Source organism: Cydia strobilella, chromosome 4 (assembly GCF_947568885.1).
Source record: "Cydia strobilella chromosome 4, ilCydStro3.1, whole genome shotgun sequence".
In the NCBI taxonomy this organism is placed as follows: domain Eukaryota; kingdom Metazoa; phylum Arthropoda; class Insecta; order Lepidoptera; family Tortricidae; genus Cydia; species Cydia strobilella.
Window position 1 is genome coordinate 11,626,223 of NC_086044.1, and position 21,938 is coordinate 11,648,160.

Below are 21,938 nucleotides of genomic sequence, written 5' to 3' on the forward strand. Positions count from 1 at the left end.
CTGTACGCTTTTGTTTAGAAGCAGGTAAGAAATATGTCTTACACTACGTAGTATTAGCGCGCAAAAGAAAAGGATGAGTATAGTTTTTTTTGTTCTTATTTACTGACAATTTGGTTTGACCAACTAACTATAATATCAAACGTATTACTTAAGACAACTCGCTCTCGTGCTCGCGAGAACTCTATTAAGAACGAACGCTTTATCGGATATAGTTAACCCTAATACCTCGTAAGCCTAGCAGTAAATTTATCAAGAGAATATTGTATTCTGTGTTCATCGCCTGAACCATGTTTATAAAGTTAGAGAGCTACGTTGCTGGCTGGATAAATTACCTAAACCTCATTATCTTTCGTAGGTTTGCTGACTAGCGACGTGAAAGTTTTTAGCCTCCCATTAGTAGATGAAACAAATTATTCTCATATAGGTACTTATTTACCTTGGATTCAATTTTACCTGTATAACAGTTCGGTATATATTTTTTTTTTTTTTTTTTTTATACCACGTCGGTGGCAATCAAGCATACGGCCCGCCTGATGGTAAGCAGTTACCGTAGCCTATGAACGCCTGCAACACCAGAGATATTGCACGCGCGTTGCCGACCCTTTAAAAACCTGTACACTCCTTTTTTGAAGAACCCCATACTGTAGCCCCTCGGGAAAACCTCGGCAGGGAGCTCATTCCACAGCCGAAGCGTACGCGGGAGGAAATTCCTCTTAAACCGCACAGTACGCGACCATTTAGGTGCTTACATGTTATGTGAAATAAAATTACTATTTAGCCAATTCTGAAACTGTGAAAGTGTTTATGTCGTGTTTTCCTCTTCGGCATTTCCTAAATAAACATAAATTGAATGTCCAATTACTGAGTAACGATGACGCAATGACGGGCTGTTGGTCGCATATGGCGGCATTTATTTTTGGGGTCCTACAAAAGCGGAGTTTGAAAATCAAATTAGACTCAATTAATGTTTCAGTATTGATTTAACCTTTTGACCGCTCAGCAAATTGGTGTGGCGTGGCGAGACCGCTAAACGCTAATTTTGTCAATATTTTGTGCCGTCATGGTTGGATTTAATATACATGTAAATGGAAAAAATAAAATGTCCTCCTAATTATAAAAATATCGGTTGAGTTCTTGCTCTATTGAATGATTAACTTATTAAACACTATTTAGCTGCAAAAGTGCAAAGCCACTTTATGAATGAATTTCATTCATAATGCGTCCATTCAATAATTGTTCTATATATACTAGGTTAGGTTAGGTTATATAATAGAGTTTCAGTCTTAAAAGCACGGTTAATTACTATGTGGCGCGTGAAAGCTCAGTGTATGCCTGTTTTCTAGATCTTAGTAGAGCTTTTGACCTAGTTAACTTGAAGTTGCTATGGGAGAAACTTACTAAATCTAATGTGCCTCCAAAGATCGTGAATCTGTTGAGGTACTGGTACGAGAACCAATCAAACTGTGTAAGATAGGGCGACACAACCTCTAATGAATATAGATTAGAGTGTGGAGTACGCCAGGGAGGCCTGACTTCGCCGGACCTCTTCAGTCTATACGTGAACGACCTGATTGTTGAGCTGAGAGGAACCAGAGTGGGCTGCCATATAGGCACTACATGTACAAATAATTTTAGCTATGCCGATGACATGGTGCTTCTCAGCCCATCAATCAGGGGCCTAAGAAGACTTCTGACGGTGTGTGAGCAATATGCTCAAGCCCATGGTCTGAAGTACAATGTACTAAAGACAAAAATGATGGTTTTCAAGTCAGGGAGAGGTCTGACGAATGTCCCGCCTGTGTATTTGGATGGAGCACAAGTGGAAAGAGTGTCAGGGTTCAAGTACCTCGGACATATGCTCACGGAGGGTATGCTTGATGATGAAGACATTGAGCGGGAGCGCAGGGCTTTGGCCGTGCGGTGCAACATGCTTGCGCGTAGATTCGCGCGTTGTAGTGATGAAGTGAAGGTGTCATTGTTTAGGGCATATTGTTTATGCTTCTATACATGTCAGCTCTGGAGCAGATTCACAAGACGCGCGATGAATTAAATTAGAGTTCAGTATACCGCATTCTAATGAAACTGCCAAGATACTGCAGCGCGTCGACCATGTTTGCTGAGGCCGAAGTCCCTGACCTTTTTGCCATCATTCTCTCCCGCGTCGCTACCTTCTGGAGTCGCCTAAGAACGTCTGACAACAGTATTCTCCGTGAGCTGTCCGGGTATCTGGACAATCCTGTATATAAATATTGGGTTTCCGTGCACCGTGAGAGGAACAGGAAGTGACGATCCTAACTTTGACTACCTAATTTTTATTAATTTTAGGTATTTTTATTTTTAATTGTATTTTATTTTTGTATTTTTACACTGTACTTATTTTTACACTGTACATGTATTTGAATTGGGTGTTTACCTGTAAATAAAGAACTATTATTATTATTATTATTGGTATTTCTTTATTTTTCTCTCCAATTGGAGGAAGTTTTGTTTCCATATCCGCGGGCTTTTGGCCAAACGAATATAGAAATATATTTTAGACTATTGTTCTAGAGCTAGAAATTTCCGAACTATTCTACATGTGTTCATAACGGCAGCTTTTTGTAGGATTATGTACGTGAGTGGGTGAATGTCCAAAGTCTTGAGGCTGGAATGCAGAGTACGGGGGATAACACCTGTGGATGAAATGATAATCGGAATGGTTTTAACTGTGTTCACTCGCCATTGGGTTTTAATATCTATAGACAGGTCTGTATATTTACTTATCTTTTCGGTGTGTGTAGAGGTGAGGTTGTGGGTGTTAGGAATAGCAACGTCGATCAGATATACATTTTTTGCGGTTTTGTCATGGAGGGTAATATCAGGCCTGTTGTAGTGGATGGTTCTGTCTGTAATTATAGTTCTGTCCCAGTAAAGTTTGTAATCGGATGACTCTAGTACAGTCTGCGGACAGTATTTGTAGTAGGCAGTCCTGTTGTTAATAAGGTGGAGCTTAAATGCGAGGTATTGGTGTATGATGGCTGCAATTTGGTCGTGGCGATGCTTGTAGTCAGTCTGGGTTATGGATCTGCATGCACCTGTAATATGTTGTATTGTCTCTGAGGCTGCGTGACAGCGTCGGCATAAGTCAGTGGTTAGATTGCGATCATGGATTATATGTTTTCGGTAGTTTTTGGTGTCTATAATTTGGTCTTGGATGGCTATCATAAACCCTTCGGTTTCTGGAAACAACTCACCTCTCTTGAGCCACATGTTCGACGCCAGCCTGTCGACGTTGGGGTTGATGAGGTCCAGTCGGTGTCTACCGTGAAGTGCCTTCTGCACCCACGCTTGTTGTTTCTGCTGCGGCTCCGTAATTACCTCATTTTTTTGTGATGCACGGTCGTTTAGATTCAGCGGGGTGAACTTTTTGTCATTCATAACGATGGCCTGGTGAATTGAAGAACGAGAGGACTGGTCGTGAAAGAACTTTCTGAGTGATCTTACCTGCTTGTTGTGAAGATTCTTGATATCTATCAAGCCCCTTCCGCCATCAGCTCTCGGTAAAGTCATCCTCTGGGTGCAGCTTCGTGGATGGTGCTTGCGGTATTTCGTCATTAACGTGTTAATGTTCCTTTGGAGATTACAGAGATCTGTTTGTGACCATTGTATAATAGCGAAAGAATATGTAAGTATGGGAATTGCATACGTGTTAATTGCTTTTATTGTGTTTCTTGCGTTGAGGTGTGTATTAAGGATTTTATGGAGCCTGGCTGTAAACTTGTGTTTGAGTGTGGTTTTAGTTGTTTTGTGATGAATTTGCCGTGTCTGTTGGTAGCCTAGGTATTTATAGCCGTCTTCATCATCAATTAGGTCCATTCGATCGCCGCAATTTAGCGTGTAACTATTGTGTTCTAATTGACCATTTCGAATTGACTGAATCTTGCACTTGTCGATACCAAATTCCATGCAAATGTCTCAAGAAAATGATTGTGTGATGTCTGCAAGTTTGTGAATATCAGTTAGGCTACTACTATAGAGTTTAATGTCATCCATATACATTAAGTGGGATACTGTGTGCGTAGTATTTCCGTTTTTAAGTTTGAATCCAGTTAGACTATTGTTTAACAAGTTAGAAAGCGGGTTAAGTGCAAGGCAGAACCAAAGCGGACTAAGGGAGTCCCCTTGGAAAATGCCTCTTCGAATAATAATAGGTTCCGTTTCTATGTTTGAAGTTTTGCTGAAAATTTTAATAACAGTTGACCAGTGTAACATCGTATTTTGCAGAAATTGAATTATAGTGTCGTGGATCTTGTAGTGTTTTAGGATATAAATAAGCCTGGTGTGTGGTACAGAGTCAAATGCTTTTTTATAGTCAATTTACATTGTATAGATATTTCTTCTATTGCAGAGTGCTTGTTTGCTAATAACTGCGTCTATTGTGAGTTGTTCTTTACAACTTTGGCTGTTCTGACGGCACCCTTTCTGCTGTTCAGCTACTATGTTGTGAAGGTCAATATGCCTGTATATAAGTCTACTAATGCATGATGTAATGATTTTGTAAATATTTTGTATGCAGGTAATTAGGCCTGTATTTAGTAGGGTTTTCTGTGTCAGTAACATGTATGTTGTTCCTTGCGCGATATATTGTGGTAGGGATTTAGGGTCATGAATGAATTGGTTAATGTGTTTTAGCAAAATCGGATGTAGATAGGTAAATTTCTTTATCCAGTAATTGTGAATTTTATCAGAACCCGTAGCTTTCCAGTTGTGCGTTTTCCCTATAATTGATTGCAGTAGATCTAAACTTATCTGTTCAAAGGTCATCTCGGGTAAAGAAGCAAGTGATTCATATTCAGCCTCGATCCAGTTCAAGCGCCGGTGTTCCACCGGTTTAGACCATATTTCAAACCAAAAATTATGTAATTCTTCGGCAGTGGGTGATTTGGAGTTACTGTTAGGGTTTTGTTCCGGTTCTCGGTTATTATTTTGTGGTTCCTGTAATGTCCTATAAAAAACTTTTTCATTATTAGTAAATTGCTTATTCTGCATTTTGCGAAGGGTTGTCATTTTATATCTGCGAAGTCTACTAGTGAGTGCGCTGAGCTTTTGTTTGAGGGTATCAAGGAAATGACTAAGTTGTGTGTTTTCGTTTTCGTGTCGCGAATGAAGTTGATATTGTCGCTTTATGATATTTATGTGCCTTGTAAGTCGCGGACTAGAGTTTCCATTAATGAATTCGGTGAGTCTTCCAATCTTAGCTCTTAAATCGTCTATTCTGTCCTGTAATCTCTTTTGCCAGGTGGGAAGCTGATGATTATATTGACGTGTGTTATGTGTATCTCTAATTTTAGAACCGTTTTGCATGGCGGCCACGAACGCAGCACAATAAAGGGTTGTTTGGGTGGTATCAAAATCAGAATTATCCGGTAGGTATCTTGGAAGTAACACAGAGTTTATAAAATGTACAATAGAGGCAAGTTTTTTGGACGGTTTTTGTTTTGGTATGCTGGGTCTTTCAGTGGGGTTAGAGCTGTCAAACCGTTCTTTAGCAGCTAAAAACGCTTGGTCAATGTCATCTTGCATTGTTTGCGGGATACAGTGTAGTCTTTCGTTTTCGGTGGTACTTGAATTATCAAGTTGAGTCTCACGGTGACCTACGCAGTGGTTTTCGGATGCAAGAGTCTCTTCAAGTGTATTAGTCTGTAGAGTATCAGTCAAGATGTTAGCAAAATATGAACCTGTGTTTTGAGTCATGTTATCATCTAATGTCAGTTCACTCGATATTTCTTGAGTAAGTTCTTGCAGTCTCTCTTCGCTGAGATATTTATTATTGACAATAACTCGTCGTTGGTCTGCTATTCTCTGTTCGGATACATGTGATAATTGAGGGTGTTTTGCAATAACTGTCTGATATAGTGGTTTCCTGTATGCTGTAGTATTCGTTTCTAAGTTTGTTATCCTATAGTACTCTCTCATTATTGACTCATTAATTTCATTCGTCCAGCTCATTCCTTGGCTACTGTTTTGTGTGACTGTTTGTTGTGTTTCATGGCAAGGTGTAGGATAATCTTTCAGATCATTTTCGGCTAATTTCCTAACTTCTGCTATGTCAGCATCTGATAATAGTTTATTTCCTACTATGGCCCTTCGTTGGTCTCCTAATCGTTGTCTGCTAACTTTGAAAGTCGGAAAAGTTCGGCTAAATTCGTCATGTAGTTGTGGTAAATACTTTCTAGTTTCAGATCCGAGTGCAGTAATTCTAAAGTATGTGCGCAAGATGAAGATGTTTATTTAGAGACCATCTCTTCCGCACATTCTGACGAGCCGTGGCGGGTGCAGGTTGGTTGGCAGAACTTGCCTCCTGCACAACGTCCTCGGTCGTATTAGGTAAGTCAAAAGGTGACGTACTCGCTGATGTACTCTCGGAACCTGTAGGAATTAAGTAAGAGGCTGGTGATGACGGGACTGAAGAGAACAAAGAAGATGGCGACGGAGGAATGAAGGAACACAACGAAGTTGGTGATGATTCACGGCTTGGGGGATTTTCGGCTGTAGTATATTCTTCGATGGAAGCCCGCCTGCTCAGCTTCGCATCGCCGCTGGATCGCATGCTGTGGCACCCAGCAACGGCTCCAGGTGCGCCCCGACGATCGCCCTCGGGCGGCGGCCCGACTGCGGCTGTAACAGATTCTTCGATGAGAGCCCGCCTGCTCAACTCCGCATCGCCGTTGGATCGCATGCTGTGGCATCCAGCAACGGCTCCAGATGCGCCCCGACGATTGCCCTCTGGAAGCGGCCATGGACGTAGAGTTCTCGATCGTAACTTTATTATTCTATAGGAAAAAGAAGACCAAAGAAAAGGAAGGAAGAAGAAGAAAAGATAGGAAAGTTGGGATCTTAGTTTGGGAAGGGTAAACCTAGTTGACATTGGCCAATATATTGTATCTCCCTAGTTGGGGTGCGGTCTAGATGTTTCGACTATCAAATGGTATCACTAACCCGTAAGCCCGCCCACCACGGCAAGGTGATCCCTTTGGGGGTTATTATTATTATTTGTATCTCATATAAACTCACGGGTATATACATCCCGGTCATTTGATAGGCGTGCGTGGGGATACAGATCCAACACGTAGAGGCCCTTTGGAGAAGTTTGCTGTTATGTAATACACCTGCTAGAACCCATTCACGGGTACAAATAGATACCCGTAAATCGGTTCCAACAGGCGTAGGGGCTATTATAAACACAGTGGAAAAGAGTGCCGGTTATGGTGTTGAAGTTTGGCTGGTCAAAAGATTGGGCTATTGCTGAGAGGTCCGGACACCTGCCATAACAATGTGTACACGTTATCGAGGCAGGCGGTGACTCGCCGCTGACTAGATGGGCCCCTGAAACTGCCGTCGTGATGACGACCAAGAGCAACACCGGTGTGAGCGGCTCAGGGGTGTCGAGAGGTGTGCGCCGCTTTCTACCCAGAGGCTGTTAGCAGCCACTGTGCCAACTCGCGTCTTATGCATCTTTCACTTCCACCCCTGGAGCATATAGCTCTAGCGACTCCTCTCTGGACAGCCAATGAAGGCAAGCCAGAGCTGAGAGTCTTGCGGGTCCCCTTGGGGTCCACTCCGACCGACAAAGACACGCCGGAGACGGAGACCCTGATCGACTCTCGGGAGCACTCGGGTCCGTGGGGTCGTTACTCCCCAACAGCTCGCCACAAGCTGCCCTGCGGGCTTATTATTATTATACCGGGTGTTTCCTGTAACAGGAGCAATAAATTAGACTGTAGGCTGTTCTCCTCATACTGACCAACATTTGTTCATCAACTTTAAAAAATAACATGTTTTGATTTTTATTACACTAGTTTATTCTACATTTCGATGCTAGTACGGAAAGTATGTCATTACTGAAAGAATTACATTTCCGCACGTGTATCGAACGACGTTTTTTAATACAGTTGTGAAAAAATAAGAAAAACAACAAGTAAGGAATAAAAACAATATGAAATGTTGCCTTTGGAAACTTAGCTTGCAGTAAGAAAAAACGCCTCTTCTTTGACAGGCGTTTCGGCAGCTATTCCTATCTCTACCTTCCATAGCTATTCCGTTCCATTCAGACAACTTATTAAGAACGGTTTTCAATCTTCAATATTAAAACATAAACGTGTTATAATGATGAAGAGGTAATAAAATATGAAATATGTATATTTTTCGTATTCTTACATTAACAGTAGGTTTTTATGTCGGTTACGACGTTTAAAGGAAACTAATATTAACACTCATCAATAAGTAGTCATGAATTGGAACAAGTATAAATTTAAAAAAATTGGGAAAGTAAAAAGGACTAGTTCGCGAATACCAATTTTCCGCACGCTAAACAGCTACGAAAAGTAGCACTTTTTGAGCAACTGTATTAAAAATTATGTTATGTTTAAAGCGTGACAAGCAACGTCATACATACTGATGTTAGCGTATGTAGTATATTGGCGTCTCGAGCGCTTACGTCACAGTGACGTCACTGACAGTTAGGAGTCAGTCGATGACAGACCGCGAGGAGGGCAGTCGTGTCACGTGACGTTTGGGTTGGCGAGCCGTTGGAAATACATTACATGGTATGATTTACTGTGGTAAATACAGTACATTACAGCGTACAATGAAAATAATATTTAATTGTGTATGAAAAAGGAAAATCTAAAGATTTCGTAATTTTTTAAAGTGGTTAATCAAATGTTATATCGTTAGAGGAGTACAATATATGGTTTAATTATTTGCCCGTTTTACAGGAAACACCAGGTTCCTATATTATCTTCTTATAAACTTTCAAGATGGACACAATCATAAGCAATGAAGAAAACCACTAGAACTAGTATGTCGGTACTCAGCCGCACTGCTCACCCCATCCCTAAACTTTTCGTATTTCCTACTTGTACATTGTTGGGTAAGTTATCATCAAATACGGATTAGTCAATTTACCACTTTGGGTGGATTTACACTAGTTGACACTTACATCGTATGGACTTATGGAGTAATGTCACAGAAAAAATAATAGTACTACCATACAGAAAGGACATTTCCTATAAAGCCGAAGTTTGACAGTGACTCCGGGACGAAACATGCTGTCGCTTTCTAATGTATGGCACTATCCCTTTCGGCTATTTTGAGTTGCCAAAATCCATTATCTTATCTGTGGTAGTGCATGCAAAGGGACGTCAAGTTGTGTTAACCCTAATAATTGTTCGGAGCAATGCTGAGCCGAACGGAGCCCAAAAAACCCCAAAGGACGAGTGTCGCCCCATTGGTAATGTAACAAATAGTCTAGGTACTCACTAGGTAGTCTAAAATTACATTACAACTTTTTTTTTCAAAAAGGAAGGTTATACGGAAAGATTACCCGTTGTATCCTATGCGTAGCTAGCATACGATATGTAGAGTAATGGTCGTAAAAGACAGGTATGCCCGTGTCTCTTACGAATATATTTTTATATACGGGTAAAGATGAGTTCTTATTTGCAATGACCAGTTATAAACCAGATTTAATGGCTCTTAACGAGACTTGGTTGAAACAAGGCGAAGAAAAGTGTGCACCAGTAGTACCGGGTTACGTGTTCAAGCATAAACCCCGTGCAAATGCAAACAGAGGCGGCGGGGTGGGGTTTTATGTGCGGCGCGGTTTGCGGGTGCGCGTGCGCGACCAACCTGTATCGGCGCTCGAGCAAATGTGGTTCGAAGTTTCCTTGCCCGGCGGGATACGACTAGCTGTGGGCACAGCCTATAGGCCAGAGTCGTTGACAGTAGATAAGGCCATATATGCGCTGAGTGAGTCGGTAAGTGTCTTCGCTTATTGCAATTACGTGTTCGTATTAACTGATTTTAATGTTGATCTCTTACAGCCAGATAGGAACCATGGCCCCGAATTATTGACTTTTTGGCACAACAGAACCTTAAACAACTGGTTCAGGAGCCGACACGTGTAACGGAACATTCTGCTACGCTTTTAGACTTAATTGTGACAGATGCTCCTCAATTATGTAAACAAACTAATGTGTATCATAATCCGTCCTTAAGCGACCATGCGATGGTCATTTCAGAATTTCGTATCAAGAAACCTAAAGACGCACCGCAAATAATAACTTGTAGATCTTTAAATATAATGAACGAGGCTGAATTTCAAAGTGACCTGCATGCCGCACCTTGGTCACAAGTTTTGCTAGCGGGCGATGTTAATGAAATGGTAAAACGCTTTGAAAGTTTGTTGACAATATTGTTTGATAAGCGTGCTCCAGCTAAACGAGTTCGTGTAAAAGAGAAACCGCATCCTTGGTTAACTGATAATGTTAGGCTAATGATAAGTATGCGTAATAAAGCACTCGTTAAAGCTAACTCAACCAAAACCGAATCACATATAAAATACTATAAAGAAATGCGTAACTATGTAAACAGCTCTATTAAACGAGAAAAAAAAGCTTATTTTAATTTTTATATAGGTATTAACAATAATATCAAGACGCCTGTTAAAATGTGGCATCACCTAAAACGTTCATCAGCATTAGGTAGCGAAAATGTAATCCTAATACCTGACCACCTAAACAATCCCGATGAAATTAATGATTACTTTTTAGATGTACCAGGTAATGGCCACCTTGATCTAAACACTTATAGCTATTTCATTAAAAACAGGTTCGGAAAGAATACTTTTGATATACTAAAATGCTCCGGGGATCAGATTTTAAAAATAATTAATAGGATAAAAACGAATGCCTGCGGCAGTAATTCCATTACTATTCAGATGATTCACATGACTCTGCCGTTTACGCTGCCAATAATTACGGCTATAGTAAATAAGTCAATTACTGAAAAGGTATTCCCGGAGGCATGGAAGCTTGCCAGAGTTAAGTGTCTGCCCAAAAGTACTTCTGTAGAAACCCATAAAGACTTGCGACCAATAAGTAACCTGCCCGTCATGTTAAAGGTTCTTGAAAGAGCGGTTTGCATTCAGCTGACTAACTACGTAGAACAGAATAATATGCTACCGAGCGTACAATCCGGGTTTCGTAGCGGGCACAGTACGGCCACCGCGTTAGCTCAAGTGACAGATGACATTATGTCAGCAACTGATGATGGCAAATGCACAATATTAGTATTACTTGATTTTTCACGAGGATTTGATTGCATCAGTAAGGAACTGTTAATAGCAAAAATGGCTTACTACGGATTGTCAGCATCAGCACGGAAATGGTTTATGTCGTATTTGACAGATCGTAAACAGTATGTTCTTACAGAAGATGGTCAGGGACAGGAAAAATGTTCGAAAATAAAATTAGTTAAGGCGGTTCCCTGAGCCAGAAGGCGAAAAATCTCTTTATATGATCCTGTTTTACTAAGAGGCGTTGATATTCGAAGACGTGGAAAAAATATATGTAGTTCTTGACTATATTATCTTTAATATCATAGCTTCCGATACACGAATTATGACACTTCGCTCGATACAATTAATTCCCAAAGTAACCTCTAACTCGGGATTTAATCCAACTTTACTCGGTTATTTATTATGTGATACTATAAACAAAAAAAGAAGAAAAAGCAATCTTAACTTAAATAGTAATTTCATAGCTTTCGAATTTCGATATTGTAGGGTAAGGATTTTAAAATAAATAAAAATCGATAAAATTCTATCAAAATTGACACTTGGCGCGCATGATCTTTCCCGTTCTTTCTTGCGAAATGTGACAGAGACAGCGGCAAACCGATGGAACGGCCTTAAAAGAGGCACATCACAGCGCTCGATTCTCAGTCCGTTGCTTTTTATTCTGTTTACTGCTGACCTTGGCAAACTACTCAAACACTGTAGTGTTTATTTATATGCTGATGATACGCAGCTATATTTTTCATTTGACCCAAAAGACACGAAATGTGCTATACAACAAATAAATGAGGATCTAGATGCAATATACAAATGGGCATATAATAATAACCTAGTTTTAAACCCGTCAAAAACAAAGTACCTTATATTTGGATCTAAGTTACAGCGTAGTCGGATGATTAATTCTGATCCTGGATTAGTGATTAATGGTAAAAGGATTGAGAGAGTGGATACAGCCAAAAATTTGAGATTGATAATAGATAGTGATATGCGCTACATTGATCATATCAATACAAAAATAAGAAACGCATTTTACAGGCTAAAAGTTTTGTATGGTATTCGCAATTACCTAACGGAAGAGGTGAGGCTGGTTTTGGTTGAGTCGCTAGTATTGTCACAGTTTAATTACTGCGACACCGTTTATGGACCACGTCTGCTGGCTAAAACCGCGCATGCAATTCAAAGAGTCCAAAATGCTTGTACTAGGTTTTGTTTCTCGGTGCCAAAGCGAGCCCATGTCACACCGTTTCTTAAAGATGGCAGCGAGAAGAAAATTCTAAAGATGGATGAAAGACGTTCACGATCGAAACACTCGCAGTAAGTATCTAAATAAAATGAGTGCTCCGCAATATAAAACAGCTGGTTATCGTGGCTGCTTTAAATATTCGGCGTCTAAGATCTGGAACGACCTGCCCCCGCCTTTGCGCGCTAAATTGACCAAATTGCCACAGAAGAACTAATTATTTACAATAGTGCTGTGCTACACTTATGACACTTTTCTTGCATATATTTTATAATTTGTTAAAAATATTATAAGTATTCCCTCATACAAAAAGTACTTTAGTCTTTTTTTTTTGTAACTGTCAAACTAGTAGACTTGGTAATGAAAAATATTTTATTAATAATTTTAGGATAAACAGTTAAACTTGTTACTTGTATGAAATTTTGTAAACTGTATGAAACTGTAATAATACTTTGTTAGAGTTTAACTATGAAATTTTTCGTGTAATCTAACTATTCTAAATTTTAACCTGCATACACACACACATATATATATATGTAAAAATAATATTGCACATATCAATGTGGTTCAGTAAGGGGGCGGACTGGAAATCAGCGCTGTGCGGTCAATTCCTGGTGAAGTGGCTGGCGCAGCATATGCTGAGCCCGCTCCTTTTGTCGCGCATGCCAATTTTTTAATAATTCTATATATCTTATGGTGACTGTACCAGTTTTTACCTGTATCAAATCAAAACCAATATTACTATCATACTACTATTCAATTCAAGGCTCGGAACCGGTATTGAAATACCTGTTAACTTGGTTCCAAAACCATTATATTAATTCGTTTATTAGAAACCGGTTAATTGATGGAAAGCGAACTAAAACTCTGACTCACTTCTGAGCCATGTCTATAAGCTGTTTTCAAGAGTCATTACAAACCGTCTCGCACGCAGGCTAGATGACTCTCAGTCTCCTGAATAAGCCGGCTTCCGAAGAGGCTTTAGTACCGTAGACCACATCCATACGCTCCGGCAGGTAATACAGAAGACTGAGGAGTATAACCTGCCTCTCTGCTTAGCGTTTGTGGACTACGAGAAAGCATTCGATTCGATCGAAACCTGGGCTGTACTACAATCGCTCCAGAGGTGCCAAGTGGATTATCGAAGTGCTGAAGTGTTTGTACGAGAACGTTACTATGTCAGTCCGACTCCAGGACCGGAACTCGAAGCCTATTCCGTTGCAGCGGGGAGTCAGGCAAGGGGATGGTATTTCTCCTAAACTGTTTACCGCTGCATTAGAGGAAGTTTTCAAGACTTTGGACTGGGGAAGGCTTGGCATCAACATAAACGGCGAGTACATCAGTCACCTTCGGTTTGCGGACGATATAGTAGTCTTGGCTGAGACCATAGAGGATTTGAGTATGATGCTCGATGACCTCAGTAAAGCTTCCGAGTGAGTTAATCTGAGGATGAACATGGACAAGACGAAGATCATGTCAAATGCCCATGTAGAACCAGCTCCCGTTACAATCGGAGACTTTACACTTGAAGATGTAGATGACTATAAATACCTAGGACAGACTGTCCAGTTAGGTAGGTCCAACTTGGAGAAAGAGGTTAATCGACGAATCCGATTGGATGGGCAGCGTTTGGGAAGCTACGCTACGGCACATCTATTTGCCCAATATTCCGCAGTGTCTCAAAACGAAAGTTCTACCAGTGTGTTGCCAGTGATGCCATATGGACCTGAAACGTGGCCCCTTACTGTGTGCCTCATAAGAAGGCTCAAAGTCACCCAAAGGGCAATGGAGAGGGCTATATGCTGGGAGTTTCTCTGCGTGATCGCATCAGAAATAAGGCCATCCGCAGCAGAACCAAAATAACCGATGTAGTCCTCAGAATCGCTAAACTTAAGTGGCAGTGGGCGGGGCATATTGCAAGTAGAACCGATAGCCGTTGGGGCAGAAAGGTTCTCGAGTGGCGACCACGTACCGGAAGGCGCAGCGTGGGTAGGCCCCGACAAGGTGGACTGATGACCTGGTAAAGGCTGCGGGAGTCCGCTGGATGCGGGTGGCGTAAGACCGGTCATTGTGGCACTCTTTGGAGGAGGCCTATGTCCAACAGTGGACATCCTCTGGCTGATATGATGGTGATGATGAACTAAAAAATTACGTTTTATCTTCTAACCGGTAAGAAGAGGGAACGGAATTTTACGGTTCGCGGGGAACGATATACTACCGATTACTGCAGTCTTTCGGAGACATACGTGAAAGAGATAGCAATAACTTACTCGTTCAATCTTACTTCGATATTTTCAATTTACTTAACCGGTTAATTTCGTTCCACAAAAACGAAAGGCGAACGCATCTCAACGTTATCTAAATAGAACAGTTCTTTAACCGGTAACCACAAACAGAACCGATTTTTTTTTCGTTCCCGGGTTTATGGACGAAAAGAAACGAAGCCCTGCTACTATTCTTGTAAATTATTAAAATATATTTTTTGTATATTGTATTTTATTTGTAGCCGAACACATTTTCACTGAAGAAATTACTATTTAAACCGAATACTAGTTTTTACCTGTAACATCAAAATTAATATTACTGTCATACTACAATTACTCTAACTAAATTATTGCTAAAATTATTAAAATGTACTTAAAACATAATTTTTGTACTCTACTACTTCTATCTGAAGCTTTTTGTTCTGTACGCAGTTATTATTCAAGGGTGAATTTCAACGGAAGTAAAATCAAATTCATGTTTCCATGTGTTCTCAGTGATCAGACCCATACAAGTTATACGTCAAATTAAAGGTAATTTAATACAATATTTTTCCTCATTTAAAACTTTTTTGTATTGTAACAGATATATTGTAAAAACCTGATTTAAAAAAAAAGTCTTCGGTTACCGCGATAGTTACTCATGAAATAACGGGTGACCCGTTGACCACGAACGCTGTAAAGAGTTCGAAACGTCGGGATGTATTATAAATTCAATATACGCGAAATAATCCGTTTTCATAGTTTTATTTCATAAAAAAAAGTATCAAAAAAAATTGAAAATTTTCAATATTTCTTTAATTACTAATTAACGGTTGACTTTATCGATACAATATATAGAACAACATTTCAAGCACACATATAGAGGTATGATTTAAAACAAAAAATAATGAAATCGGATAAATATTTCTCGAGTTAGGGTTGATTTTTTAAAACTCAATATCCGCCATCTTGGATTGGCGGCCATTTTGTTTAGCTACCATTTTGAGATGGCAATCATGGTTTTTTAACATCATAATAAATCTATCTAACTATGGACTATATGCCCACAATATCTTACAATATCTTATAAAACAGTATAATTAGGTAGAAAAAGTACGTAGGTATATAAATACAAGTTAGATACTTACGGTTATACTAATCTTCATATCAATTTTATTAACAGTTGATGTGGGAGTTAGGTAGGTACTGTTATCTTCTAAAAATGTTACTCCCATAGTACCTACTCGTACTTTGTTTGCATATTTTCGTCTTTTTTGGTGATGAAAAACACTTGTAGATTATAATTTATACGTTGTGACTACACTTTGGCACAAGACAAAACTTATAGAGTGGTTTTTAATTTCATCCGTGCAATTTAAAACAAATTAAATGGACAATAAATGTGAAATTGCTTAAATGTTCGAAGAACATTAGTACTATTAGTAGCAAACGTCAGTTGGACCGGTTGGACGCAAACGTGTGACGTCATCACGCTCTGTCGAATTCGCGTAAAAAATTATGAGCGTTTCAACAGCTCAAAAATTTTCAACATTTTAAATATTTTTTAATAAAATAATGTGAAGGATTACAAAAGTATTTTTATTTTTTTCGGTGTTCAAACGATATAAATTATGATTACCAAAATTAAAATAAATTCACGCCTGAAATAAAACTATGAAAACGGATTATATCGCGTATATTGAATTTATAATACATCCCGACGTTTCTAACCCTTTACAGCGTTCGTGGTCAACGGGTGACTGACATAGACCTAGCATTACATAGATGCGGCCTACCGCGTGCGCCCGTAAGGGATAGACATAGATGACGTCATAAACGTGGGGATACCATATTGGTAAAAATTACCCCAATATTTGATATCACGTTGGGGCGATTATCCTGGAGGCAAAGTTTGACGGTATTAAAATTGTTGAATAAAATGTCAATGGGCCGTTCTTTTTAGGCGTATGAACAATGAAATACCTCCTATAATTCGCGCAGGTGGTACAAAACTAAACATGTTTAGTAAATAAAACGTAAAATAAAATGTATTATGAGTTTTAATTTTATGAAATCACAAATCACAATCACATTATTCACACCAATTAATGTACGTGGCATTTAATCTTCACAACATTTGTTTATTTTATTTTTTGGAATTAGCAATACGAAAAAACTTCGAGGTCAAAATTACCCATAAAATTATGATATTTTCATCTGGTATCCCTAACATGATTGTTATGCAGCTAAATTAAGAAGAAGATTAAAAACGGCTGAGTCAGACTCGTCTGAGTAGCTGACATATTACGACAAACAACCTACGTAATTTCGGTTGTGGCGGCGGTGGAAAAGTGAAACTATGACAAAGACAAAAAGTAATATATTGCTCTCTGTCACTACTACTGAAAGATACATAAGACTATCCCGTTCGGTCATTTCGCCCCACCCCTCATGACCGATCCATGTTATACTAGATTCATGGTGACTGAGGAAAAATTACAAAGTGCAAAAATACCCACATACTAAAAATAATGAACAATCATAGACTATAAACTTTAAGGCTGGTTGTATATGCAAAATCGGTTCATAAGGCTAGTTATACACTACAATTATTTTCAAGTAAAGATATATATATATACGCGATAAAAACTACGCCGGCTCCAACCCTACACCACGGACCCGAGAAGATTTAATTCCCTCCTAAATTGTAGGAGGGTATCCCAATATGGGACCGGCAAGAAACTCGGCAGGACATATCTTTTCAAAACATATTATACTCAGAATGTCCAATATCATCCAACACTAAGGTCTCACAGTCTATGTCTCGCTTACAATTTAGGAGGGAATTAAATCTTCTCGGGTCAGTGGTGTAGGGTTGGAGCCGGCGTAGTTTTTATCGCGTATATATATATATATATATATATATATATATCTTTACTTGAAAATAATTGTATTGTATAACTAGCCTTATGAACCGATTTTGCATGTACAACCAGCCTTAAAGTTTATAGTCTATGATTGTTCATTATTTTTAGTATGTGGGTATTTTTGCACTTTGTAATTTTTCCTCAGTCACCCGTTGACCACGAACGCTGTAAAGGGTTCGAAACGTCGGGATGTATTATAAATTCAATATACGCGATATAATCCGTTTTCATAGTTTTATTTCATGAGTAACTATCGCGGTAACCGAAGCCAATATTATTCACGCATGAAGCTAATTTTTCAATCCAATTATTTAATAATTTTAATTTATTCAAGATAAAACTCTAAAAATTATTTTATTCAAGTAGGGAAACAACAAGCACTTTTGAATCTTTATTTAATACAAATATCATCTTAAGCTAATTTTCAGAGTATTGTATTAATGGAATTATTAAAATTCTTAAAAGTATTGAATTATTATAAAGATGTCAAACTTAATAAAAAATATTTTTACAATAAGATCGCAAATAATAAAAAACATTGTAAAAATACTTACATAAATAGTCTCTACAATAAAATCTGTATACTTATGTCAAAATGAAAACACAACAAAATTAAAGTAATACCTACCTAAGGACTACTCCTGCTTGCTCTCCAATTTTACACACAAGACTACATGAATGACTACGTCGGATTAATTGTGGCTTGAATTAATTTATTATTTATTATATTGTAATAATGATGAAATTTATATTTATATTTTAAAATTGGAGAGTAAGCAGGAGTAGTCCTTCATAAGCAAAACGTCTTAATCAATTACATAATTATAATTATAGCGTAATAGATAAGCCTTAATGAGTTCAGTAGCTTCTATGCAGGGCAGGATACATTGAACAGCAATAACAATAAAGTAAGCTACATTAGCTTTTATAGTCTTCTCCGGAGTTTTGTTTTGGACGACTGAGAAAACATTCATTTAACACAAACTTTTTATGGTTCCGTCAGACAGAAAACAACCTTCACTAATAGGAATTCCTTCGTAACACTGCAAATGGGGGGACGTGCTGCGAAGAGGGTGTTATCCGAATCATATTTTCATTTCGGACTCAATGGATTTAGTCGGAAATCTGTCCTATATCTATTTCAGAAAATGAGCTGGTATTATAAGGAATAGAAGATACAATAAATTTTGCTCGGAAATACTAATCTATATATATAAACTAGCGACCCGCCCCGGCTTCCCAGGGGTAGTTCAACTAATTTACACAAAACCTTTACCAAAGAGGATATAATAGGATAGAACAGTACTGTCATAGTAAATTTTGTAGCTATAGTGTACTGCCATCTATCGACACACGATTAAAACAAATATCAAAAAATGTATTAATATATGGATAAACGATTTTTTTACTTCATTTATTATTTTTATATGATTTTGACCCATGTTATTATTTCACTGATATGCGTTAAAATTGTTAAATAACAAACGATACCGTCAACACCATCTATACGAGAGTAGGCCAAAGGTAGTGGCGCCATCTGATCGAGAATCAAATTTTCTTGATTTTCCTGGCACGTTTTTTCCTTAGACTGTATCCATCTATTACGGAGTTATATCTATCTTTGACCTTAACAAATTATATTAATTATACAATAAACCTTCCTCTTGAATCACTCTATCTATTAAAAAAAACCGCATCAAAATCCGTTGCGTAGTTTTAAAGATCTAAGCATACATAGGGACAGACGGACAGACAGCGGAAAGCGACTTTGTTTTATACTATGTAGTGATGATGCACGTGTCCTGACTGACTGACTGATTCATCAACGCAGAGCCATTTTTGTGAGTGCGGGATAAGAATTTTTGTATAAATGCATACTATTCCAGTAAATTCATCCCCCAGGGTGGTGAAAAAGGGGTTGAAAGATTGTATGGAAATCAATCATTTTGGTGAGTGCGAGACTTGAATCTTTGTATAAAGGCATATTGTTAGTATACAAGAAAAGCTATTTCAGCGTTTTAAAAAATTCATCCCCTATAAAGATTAAAAAGTTAAAACTTCTTTAATTTCTTGCATATTTTTTAATAGTGGACTTGAAAATTCGAAAACATTTTTTTTTTCAATAACGAGTAGGGGCTTGAAACTTCGTAGGTTGTGATAGATAAATCTAATGCTTTGTAAAATTATTATTAACAAATGATAAACCCTCCCTACTGCTCTCTTTTGCTGCATAATGTTTTATGCTTATGTAGAATATATAACCACCAACATACAAATCCACGCGTACGAAGTCGCGGGCAACAGCTAGTTCAGTATAGGTTTATCATAATATAGGTAGTGTACCACATATAGTAAATATTAAATACCATTAGTCCTAAGAATGGTAAGTGTTAAATTTAAGCCTCGCTCATAAATTGTATTGTAATGAGTTTATAAATAAAACATCATTTTTGAAAATTTGATTCGCTCTGTATATTCCATAAAACAAGGCCGCCACTATAAATCTCCCTCGGTACTCCGCATTCCGCACCCCAGGGAAAACAAACCTACAAAATAACTACATAATCGAAATCTACGGGCTATCGATCAAAATAAAACACTAAAAGGTCTCTTCTACATCTCAACCTTTGCGCAATATGTAAAGCACGAGTAAAACCTCTTTATTGAATAAAAATCCTTATTTGTTGACGTCTAGTATGCTTCCGAGGAAAATAAATTTGTTCGTGTGGATATGGGTAGACGCCGAGCACTCGCCAACAATATCATATTGAAACTATATAACTATACTTACTCGCCTAAGCAGTTAATGATATATCTATTGTTTGCTTGGTCTAACGTTTCGGCGTGGTTACTTTATACTTACTTAACCATAAAACAAGTAAAGTTGTTATTAGGAAATGCCAGCAGAAAATTGGATTCGCCAAAGGGGAATAAATTCGGATTGCAAATTAGGTAGGGGCTATTGATTGTAGAATTGAAAAAGGGTCCGATTTTAGTAGCCAACTTTTTTTATTACCTGCTGCCTGACTTAAAAGGGTTAAGTAGGTATTGAAGAATCCTGTAACGAAATTCTTGATGAGCCTATATGAGCTCGTTTTAAACTCCGGACCAGGAATAAAATTCGTTAAACATAGGCCTTTCCCCCGGGCTTTCTCTCGTATTATATAGTGTTTAAGGATGATGATCATAATGATGATCAGTATTGAAGGGGAATTAATTAAGTATACAAGAGCCTTGCAAACGTCAGCTGTCGCTACGATGGTGGGTTGAGAACGGTAGCGGGAAGAACTTGGTCATGTAACCCTCGCAGCGCTCAAGATTCCATTTTTCGAACCACTCGCTACGCTCGTGGTTCAATTTTGAAATCTTTCCCTTGCTCGGGTGTCAATATTAGCACGAAAGGTTACACAAAAACTTTGCCCCTTGTAAAACACTTAAATACCTACTGTTAACAACCCTTTAACTATTACCGTGAAACAATGTATAACAAAAAGCAGTTGCAGGGACTAGTGTACAATAATGTATTACGTATGTACGAAATCGTATTAAGCCGATTCTACTATGCTATAACTTATGTAACTTTATGGAAGTTATTCAAGTAAGGTCAATACCGGTAAGTGTGGCTAGCCTTCACATTGGGGCCTGTTTACACATGAATTAGTTTATATATCGAGTTCATACATCTGCTACTTGTTATTTGCGTTTAGTGTGTAATGTATGAACTCGCAGTAAACACTAATCAATAAACAACAACTAGGCCTCAATGTGAAGGCCAGCCACACTTATCCCGCAGCCATAGTTCTGCTTCTCAATGTATTATGTATGTAACACGCTGTAAACAAAGGTGTTAGCAAATATTTAATAAATTATATAAAAGATTTTTTTAATAAGTTTTAATTAATATTTACTATGCTCATTTTTAGCAGGTATGTGGCCTGCAATATACTTAGGTATTAATACACCGGTTCTCTCAGATTGAATAAAATTTTGAGCTACTCTACGTGTTCAAAGACCGAGAGGACAGAAATACTTTAAGTCGTGGGATTACTCCGCCGGCTCCAACGTGCGCATATTATTAAAAATGTTTAATTGAACTGCAAGTCGTTCTTTAATAAAAGTAACAAGTTTAATAAAAGTAACATTTAAATAAAAGTAACATTTAAATATTACCTAACTTTGGTTGGAACCTGCAGATAATTTATCTGGCAGGTAATGTATTCAGGGGGGTGGATAACTAATTTTGCCCATTTAATGCACGGAGCGAGAACTATTTTGTGATTCACAGAGATGCCATGATTCATGAGCACAATCATCTGTTAAAACATTTAAGCTGTTTAAACATTTACCCTCGCGCTGGGAATTAAATATAGAAATCCTCCGAGAGAGTAGCATACCTTGTTGATCATTGATTT